This window comes from Lolium rigidum, chromosome 6 (assembly GCF_022539505.1).
Source record: "Lolium rigidum isolate FL_2022 chromosome 6, APGP_CSIRO_Lrig_0.1, whole genome shotgun sequence".
Lineage (NCBI taxonomy): Eukaryota > Viridiplantae > Streptophyta > Magnoliopsida > Poales > Poaceae > Lolium > Lolium rigidum.
Window position 1 is genome coordinate 305335600 of NC_061513.1, and position 8615 is coordinate 305344214.

Sequence of the window (8615 nt, forward strand, 5' to 3'; positions counted from 1 at the left end):
TCGTCTTTGATTATCTCATGAAAACCAATTTGCAGCCGTATATCTAGTGGGTACAAGGCTTAAAGCAGAAACACAGCCGGGGCATCAGCGCCAATCGCGTGGACTCTGGCCAGGCTTTGGAAAGCATCAAACCAAGGAAAAAATGAAACAACGCCATCGATCCAAATACACTTCTTTTTTTTTTTTTGCCCTGGTGGCGCCGGTGTTGGAGGCAAGATTTCATTGACAGGACAGCCGCATTCTTTTCTTCACCTAATACGATAGCCTTTTTTTTTCTTTTGATTCATTTACATATTGTTCAAAGAAAAAAATGGTTTTTCTAATTAAGAAACGGCAAAGTTCATTTCACCATGAGCTGGCTCATGTGCACACCCCGTTCGACTCTAGCTATCTTGGCTTAGCAAGCTATTAGCATGTTGCAAGCTTACTTATAAAAGAAAGTTAGCTCTTGACTTGTTCTCAACGGCCCAACGCTATCAATACAAGCAATCTAACACAATTGTCAAGTTTATTTTTAGAAACCAAAGCATTCAACTACATGTTGCTCGGCTATAAAAATTGGGCATGACCACTGCTCTTTTTCTAACACTCAACAAGGAATATAGTTCGATGGAAAATTATATAAAAAGTTCCAGCTGATCTGTAGCGGAATCCAACGATGATATTACATGCCAATGTGAGCGACCTCGCAGGAGTTGAGGCAGCTGCGAAACTTCACATACAAATATTTCTCTATATACAAGCATCTACATATATTTTCCTTCTACTCGGTGCCCATAAATGCATATGCACAACAGGCACGACATAGCAAATACCAGGTCTAACACCCTGAATACAAAATATGGTCGTAACAGAGGAGACACCCAGGAAATGCATGCCAGCAAACCAGACTTCACCACAAGCTTCAATATGAGGAAGCCAACACCAGCTAGCTATGAAGAGAAATTAAATGCAAGAATACATCAGCCGAAGGCGCTTAAAGTTCAAATCTAGGATCACCGGTCTACGAGGAAAATAAATTTTGCCAGCGCCCTTGGACGCCACTGACTCGATCAAGGTAATGTTCTCGCCCAACTCGTGTATCTGATTCTTCAGCTTGTCCCGGTAGTCTCGCAGGCAGTCCCGGCAGCAGTCTGCAACAGAAAATCGTTCAACTTAATCACAAGTTTATTTCAAGAGAAATGCAAACATGCGATTTCTATGATTACAAAGTAATTGTGCAGGTGTACATGACATGTTGCTAGCATAGAGAGATCACTAAGTAGATCCTTTTAGTACTCGAAAATAGTCTCAACTAACTATTTTAAGCGAACCTAGTTTGGATAATAACCATGTATAGTCGGCACCCTAAAAAACAGGGACACTTCAAGTAGTTATCAGGTTTTCATTACGGAATACAACAAAATAATCTACATTTAGGAGCCAAATTTTGTGCTTGCGCTATTTCTTAACCAGAATAGAACAATGTGAATAGTGGAGCTATTCTCCTGAAACAAGACCTGTTCAAGACCACATAGTACTGCCTTCCACCACAACTGTGACTCGGGTTTATTCTAGATTCACATGTGTCTACACACTGAAAAATGTCTAGATGCATGAGTGTCTACACAAATCTGGGTCACTTATTTATTTTTGAATTTTCACCGGGGGGCGGGGGGCGGTTGGGGGTATACTAAGAAGGCCTAAGGCCAGGATGTTTTTACACAGCATACGTATCAAAGCACATCAGGGCAGGTAGTATTATAGTATTATTAATTCACAAACGATTTTTTTATAACTACCTTCTTCCTTGTGGAGAGGGGAAAGAACAGCAGAAATCAAGGCGAACTTGTCAAAAAAATAATGTTTCAAACATGTCCCGAGCTTTCGGAGTCAAACCAACAACAATTTTCTGCCTAACAGCAGGAAGTAAAGAATCGAATACACTTGTCTGGAAAAAAAGAGAAATGTAAACACTATCCGGCAATGAACTCAAAGCTCTCAACGTTAGTAAGCAACCAAATGCTAGAATACTATGGTAAAACTACATTATTTAGGAACCAAACATTATCCGACTAGAAATAACGAAGACAATATTTTAGTCCAAAGTACTTATCAGATTAAAAGGGCAACTTACATACAGACATAGAGTCAGTCTACATTACGCAAGCATAGGCCCTTCATAAAAAAAAACCCAGATGCCTTATCAAAGAAGCATAATACAATTTTTACTTTGATTATCTTGTTGTCCCTCCAACTTATGATTTATAGGGCAACTGTTAGGAGGAACTTTCAGAAAAGGGTTGTATTGGAGCAAACCAGCATTTTTTCGGTAATGCAAAAAGATACTACGAAAACCAAAAGGGCAAGGAAAGGAAGAAGCTTAGCTATAGAAAACTTGGTCAGGTGGGTTGTACCTTTGGAACCCCTGCATCCTTTTTGTTGTCAGCTTCCTCACATCCACCCTACAATTTCAAGTTCACAGAAGAACAAGCAAGTTAGAGAAGAAATTCACCGTAGAATATAAATACAAAACCATATCGTCATTTGAAGAAACACATGAACGAGTGATTATAAATATAAAAATACAATCTAAATTTATTTCACCTGCATATGTCATATAAAGATGTGAGAAAACATATTACTTCTTCGAACAGCTCCAAAAAAGTATCCTTCAACTAAATTTCTGATCAGATAAAAGGTGAGGAAAAATGAGAGAAGCACATGAATATTTTTAAGAAAGCGACATGGATTCTATAAGGAATGATAAATCAAAATATGTTGATTGAATGACTTGTACTCCCTCCGTCCAATCAAACATGTCTTAACTTCCTCTAAATTTGGATGTATCTAGCTAACACTATTTAGCATCTAGATACATCTAAATTAGACAATGTTTTGACATGTTTCATAGGACGGAGGGAGTACTTATTTTTGGTCTCACAGATAGAGGAAACACACATAAAAGAAATTCTCACCCCATCATTGTATTTGAGAGAATGTACCGACTGTGCATAAAAAAGGTGACAGTCTCAGGTGGATAAGTCTCATGACAATAAAGACATACGCCATAGCACGGGGGGTGTCCTTTATAAGGGGAGGTCAAAACCCCCTATACTTGTGTGATAGAACACAAAGCCCATCGCAAAAGTTGCCATGATAGTGCAGAATTTACATTCATTGCCTTTGGAGTGATGAAAGAAGGTAATGATGGTGTGTCTACAGTGAAAGAATTATAAGATACAGCAACATGTGTCGCCCTTGTTACTGAAACTAATAAGTTGGAAGAATTAAAAGATGCTCATTACAGAATCAAGCACATTAAACACTTCATTTATTTGTCACATGAGTTGAAGCAAAGAAACAGGGATAGCAAGATATAACTAGATTAGGTAACATAGCTCTGACAACTGCAAAAAAAAAGAGCACAAACTCAAGGAAAAGCTCTGCCGGTAGAGCATCCTGGATTCAATCTAATTGCGGAATGGGGACTGATATTCCAACAATGACAGAAACTAAATGAACACAACACCATAGCATTACGAAGCATCTATTCATGTGCGATTTGTCACTCTGCTTATCTCAAATTGGGCTTCAATGGAGCTAATGCAATATCTATAATATAATCACAAGAATGCAGGGATGTTTACGAGGAAAGATGGATATTCAAGATAAAACTGCAGTTGACATTAAAAAAATAAACCAAAGTTGTGATTTCATATTGGCTTGGTTTTATGCTAAAACTAAACTGTAATGGATATATTTGGGTTCACTGGAATAAAATGGAGAGACTTATGCGCTATTCATTGGACAAGAGGGATTTGACTTGTTCGATTCCAGTGTTAAGCATGCCAAGTAATTAAGCAATAAGTATACATGAAATTTTTTACCTCTGAAAATAATCCAGGAGAGATAGTTCAGAGCTGATATGCACAGTTAATACCAACTACAAAAATATGTTATTTTTTGGCTCTATTTTGCAATCAGAGCTATAAATAAATCTGCTCCTAGATAATTCAACTCGGCTCCTAGATAGTTCATGTTGTGAAGTTGAAGCTGTAAGTTATCACAAATATGTCGATGTACTACACAACCACTGGGAAAGTAAACTTTGTAGGCAATCATGACAGTGATAATACAACCTTGACTTCATGGTGACATCATAACAGGGACACAACTAATAAAGTTCAAGTTGTGAGGAATGATAGTGTTATTACTTATTACCATGCAAGATTAGTGCAAAGTTAGTGATGCAGCCTATAATGATGAAAGTGAGAGAAGAAATCACCTGGCTCAACATTGTCGCATGCTTGATGTCATCCGGCAGGAGGGATTCAATGTACCCACACGACCCTTTGCCATTCATTAAGACGCTACAAGGCAAGGCAAGCTCCTTCCCCTCGTCGAGTATCTTCCCCAGGCCCTAAAGAATGCAAACAGAATCAACACTATCGACTATCTATTTATCCATCTTACAGTAAAAAACAATAGATTTTGCATTGACAAAATTGTGTCAAAAGCTCCAAATTTGAATCATCTCAGCATTAATAGATAAAAATCAACATTTGAAGAAGACAACAATAATATGTAATTTTTAGTACAGTGCCAAGAAGCTTCAACTTCTAATACTACCAATTTTGGCTACAACTGGTCTTAGTAGTCACTAACTGAACATGAACATGAAATAAAATATGGTTTCAGGTAGACATTGATGAAGTAAACTAAATTAAGTCACAAGTTAACTAGAAAGACACGTATCTTCTCTTTCTTAATAGATGGCCCCATTTTACTGGTCTCACAGTCAGCAACGTCACCTAATTAAGAGTTTTCACCTTCCCCTCATTGTTTCCAGCTGTAGACCACGTTTTTTACGCCCAGACCGACACGCCACGAGCGCACGAGCCGAACAACAACAGCTTCGTAGTCATACCCACGGCAGGAGTCGAACGACAGCTCCTTCGTCGCCAGACCCACGCGCCTCCACAAGATGGGCCGACCGAAGGCACCGGCCCATGACCCGTTCGACATACGTTCGCTTGCGGAAAAAAAAGCGGCACCACAACTTTGTTCGTCTTCCTCGTGTGGTCGCTCTGTAGATCTGTCCCCCACTACGACTCCGCTCGGTTCGTCTTCGTCCAACGGGTACCTCCACGCTGGTACGTGCCGACTGCCCACCCTACTTCCTCCTTCCTTTTGTGCAATCCCTAAATCCCTCAAGCATCCCTTCCCAATCTGGCAGGTGATCCCCGGCTCCGGATTTCGTTTGCTCCTACCTCAAGACCTCCGGATTTCTTGGAATCCCAATCTGGCAGGTTGATCCCAGACCATGGATTTCGTCTGGACCTTCGGATTGTTTGGGATTTCTTTCGGATTTATTGGGATTTCTACCGGATTCATCGACACTGAGCACAGTGCCTTTCTCCATTGGTACATACTATACTATACTCTACTCTCCTCTTAAATTTTAATTTATTTTTCATGGCACAATATCAGTCCAACTTTGGCAAGCAATTTGCCCCCAACTTACCTTTTTTTAACTACGCACCGTATCTGTGAACCACACTTTTGGCTGAATTTACTGAATCCAGTAGTAATGTTGGTTTTATTTGCCTTACATGAACTGCATTATTTTTCAGTGTGTATGGCATATCTAATGTCACTTTGTTACACCGGTGTTAAGGTGTACTGACCACAAAAACGTAACATGTTTAATACTAACATGTTTTGACATTGATAAGGATGAAATGATGCAGCCTCAAATATCCCTTCTGAAGGTTGCGAGCATCTTCTGGTCTTAGCTGAGCCAACAAGGGTCTATCAATCGGTTCAAGTGGCCATGCTCCACTTGGTAAGGAACACACAGGCACAAGGCGTGGAGTACATCATCAGCTTCAGTTTATAAATAAGCTGAGCTGAAGGACCAGTCAGCTTAGAGGCATGTCAGTGTGTTCATCATCCTTTTATCCAAGCTGGGGCAATTTCCTTTCTCTACAGGGTACATGCTACTGCTATCTGCCATCACGTTTCTCTTGAAGCACAATACTCGGGTACAGGTAGTCCTTTACTCGGACATAGTTAGACATTTTCCACATGTTTGGACATCTATGTAAACACTGCAGTGTGGCACAATATTCAGTTCTAACTACTTATTATGTTTCTCTGTCAACAATAAGCTTTGTGTTCCTCTTCCACTTACGGGGGAAGACATCTAATTACGTCAGTTATCTTATCTCCATTCTGTTGATTGCTAAATTGCTCAAGGTAGCATAATTAAATTGCATTGTTGCTTATTTGGTTTATGCAAGTAATGCTATTCTAACTACAGACTTTCTGTTGCTTGCTAAATTGCTCAAGGTAGAATGATTAAATTGTATTGTTGTTCATTTGGTTTATGGAAGTAATGCTATTCTAACTACAGACTTGAAGGGAATTTACATGGTGATGATACATTTTGACCCCCTTATCTTTTCAATGAAATGAAACGCAAAGAGTCCTTTGCGTTTTCTCGAAAAAATGATACATTTTGTCAGTCATGTACCTTTTCCCCAAGTAGTCCAAAACTCCAAATATACATCATCATTTTTTAAAAAAAAATCTTGCTAATTTATATGGTATAAAATTTCTGCAGCAACGCGCGGCTTAGAAACCTTCTATGGACGGATAGAGTAGTACGCATCAAAATAAACCTGATCATCCAATCTCCTCAACGGAGCTCCTATAGTGTCAAGAAAAATTTACCCATGGAACTAAGGTATTGTCAATCTGCCTTATCTTCTAATCTCCCGCTAGATCTAATCTAGCATCATCTCAATGCGGTCATCATGCAACTTTTGAATTCAGTTTCCAGATTTTAGAGAAACATGCAGGGATCTCTACAATAGCTACCAGTACCACGACATGAGTACCTGAAGATGACTTCAATATTGTCGAACCTTCAAGTCCACCAAGGCCACATTTTCTCAGTAATTTCTATTGCCTCACCCAGATTATATTGACGGAGTTTATTGAATATCTATCTCCATATATCGAATAATGGGAATCTATTTCTGGTCCGGTAGCAACTCTTTGCATTCTGAAACGTGCTTGGGGTAACTGATCTCAAAGGACTATTTAATGAAGTTGGTAAATTCTATAATTGAAGCTTTTGATTATTTCTGAAGATATAAGGAGTCAGGTGAGTGTTGCCAGTACTGCTTTCTATTGATACTCTGATAATTCACTTAAGTTCCAGATTACAACCTGTCTATTGAAGTGTGCACATATTATTTTGAATTGCTTCTTTTAATTGTACTTCGGGGCTATATGAGTACATGCTGATTATGTTTCTATTTACACTTCTCTTCCTTTTGTGCTTAATAACTCCTCCGTCTTGCACTCTGTCGTCACCCGAAATACTTACTGTTAGACCTTCCATTTTGTTTCTAATGTTCTTTTAGTAAGCATGTCCTACTTCAGAGACTTTCAGCAATGTGTCGTCATGGAAACATGGGGCAGTGCAGGCAGACTACGACAGTGGTCATGTATAATTAATACAAAGTATTCTTAATGCATGACTATAAAAAATCTTGATTAATACTACAATAGTACTGCTATTTTCAGCTGAATTTATTAAATTTTTTTAATTTGACGTCCAAGAAATTACAGAATTGTCCCCAAGTAAGTTCTGACTGATTGCATATATGTTGTCCTTTGGTGTTAGAAAAAACAAGGAATATTTACTGTAAACAATGTGTAATGTTCTTGAACAAATAGTAATACCAATTTCAGAATTGATATGAATAACTAATGTTTTATTCATTTCCATTATTTGCCCATGTATGTGCCACCTAATTTGAGTAAATGCTAATGTTTTATCCATTTTCATTATTTTTTTCATGTATGTGCCACCTAATTTGAAAAAATGTGCCGCAACAACGCGCGGGGAATCATCTAGTTTCAAAAACAATCAGCCCACTAAACCTCACACATACATGATCGTCAATGATGTAACTGATTTGCGGAATCAAGGTGCAACAAGAGAGCTGCTGGATTTTACTTCGATAACAAGTTACAGGTGCAAAAGAGGATTCCCTTCTCAATATACAGTATTAGCAAATTAGAATGCATCTTACTACATGCAATAAACACACATGAACAGATAGTGCACTACAAGAGGTGTTGTAGATGTAAAAAAGGAGGGCAGTCCAACAAAGTGTAGGTGCACATGATAATGAATTAGCCCAAATCAAGTTGTGTATTCTCCCTTGAGATAGCACGGCAAGTATAACAATAGAAATACAAATTCCCAAAACTCTACACTAGTTGGTCGTCACTACAAATATGAATGGAACAGAACCTACACTTGGGTTTCCAAAAATGTTTTAAAATCAACTTAACAGTATAAAAGGCATAGTGATCATTTTTCACACAAACTACTTGGAATTTAAGCCACTACTATCAAAATCAGCATGGCAACAGTTTGTTGTGCACTAATGAATTATCCATGATAGTATGAAAGCAAGTCAATGGTAGGTGTTAGGGTCCAAGCTGATGAACTAAAAGATACTACAGAATACAATAATCAGAAAAATTTTAAACTTCAATAATGTTTTGAGAAATTTTAGGACACAACAGAAACGGTATGTTTTGCTGAGCAG

General features: G+C 38.4%; 1 long non-coding RNA gene across 1 annotated transcript; it reads right to left on the reverse strand.

The window, feature by feature from the left end:
* Window positions 1-1027: 1027 nt before the first annotated feature.
* Window positions 1028-2616, reverse strand: LOC124658832. Its single transcript, XR_006989358.1, has 3 exons — window positions 2587-2616; window positions 2397-2444; window positions 1028-1133 (listed from the first exon to the last, which is right to left on the reverse strand). It is a non-coding gene; the product is annotated as an uncharacterized LOC124658832 (long non-coding RNA).
* Between the last annotated feature and the right edge of the window lie 5999 nt (window positions 2617-8615).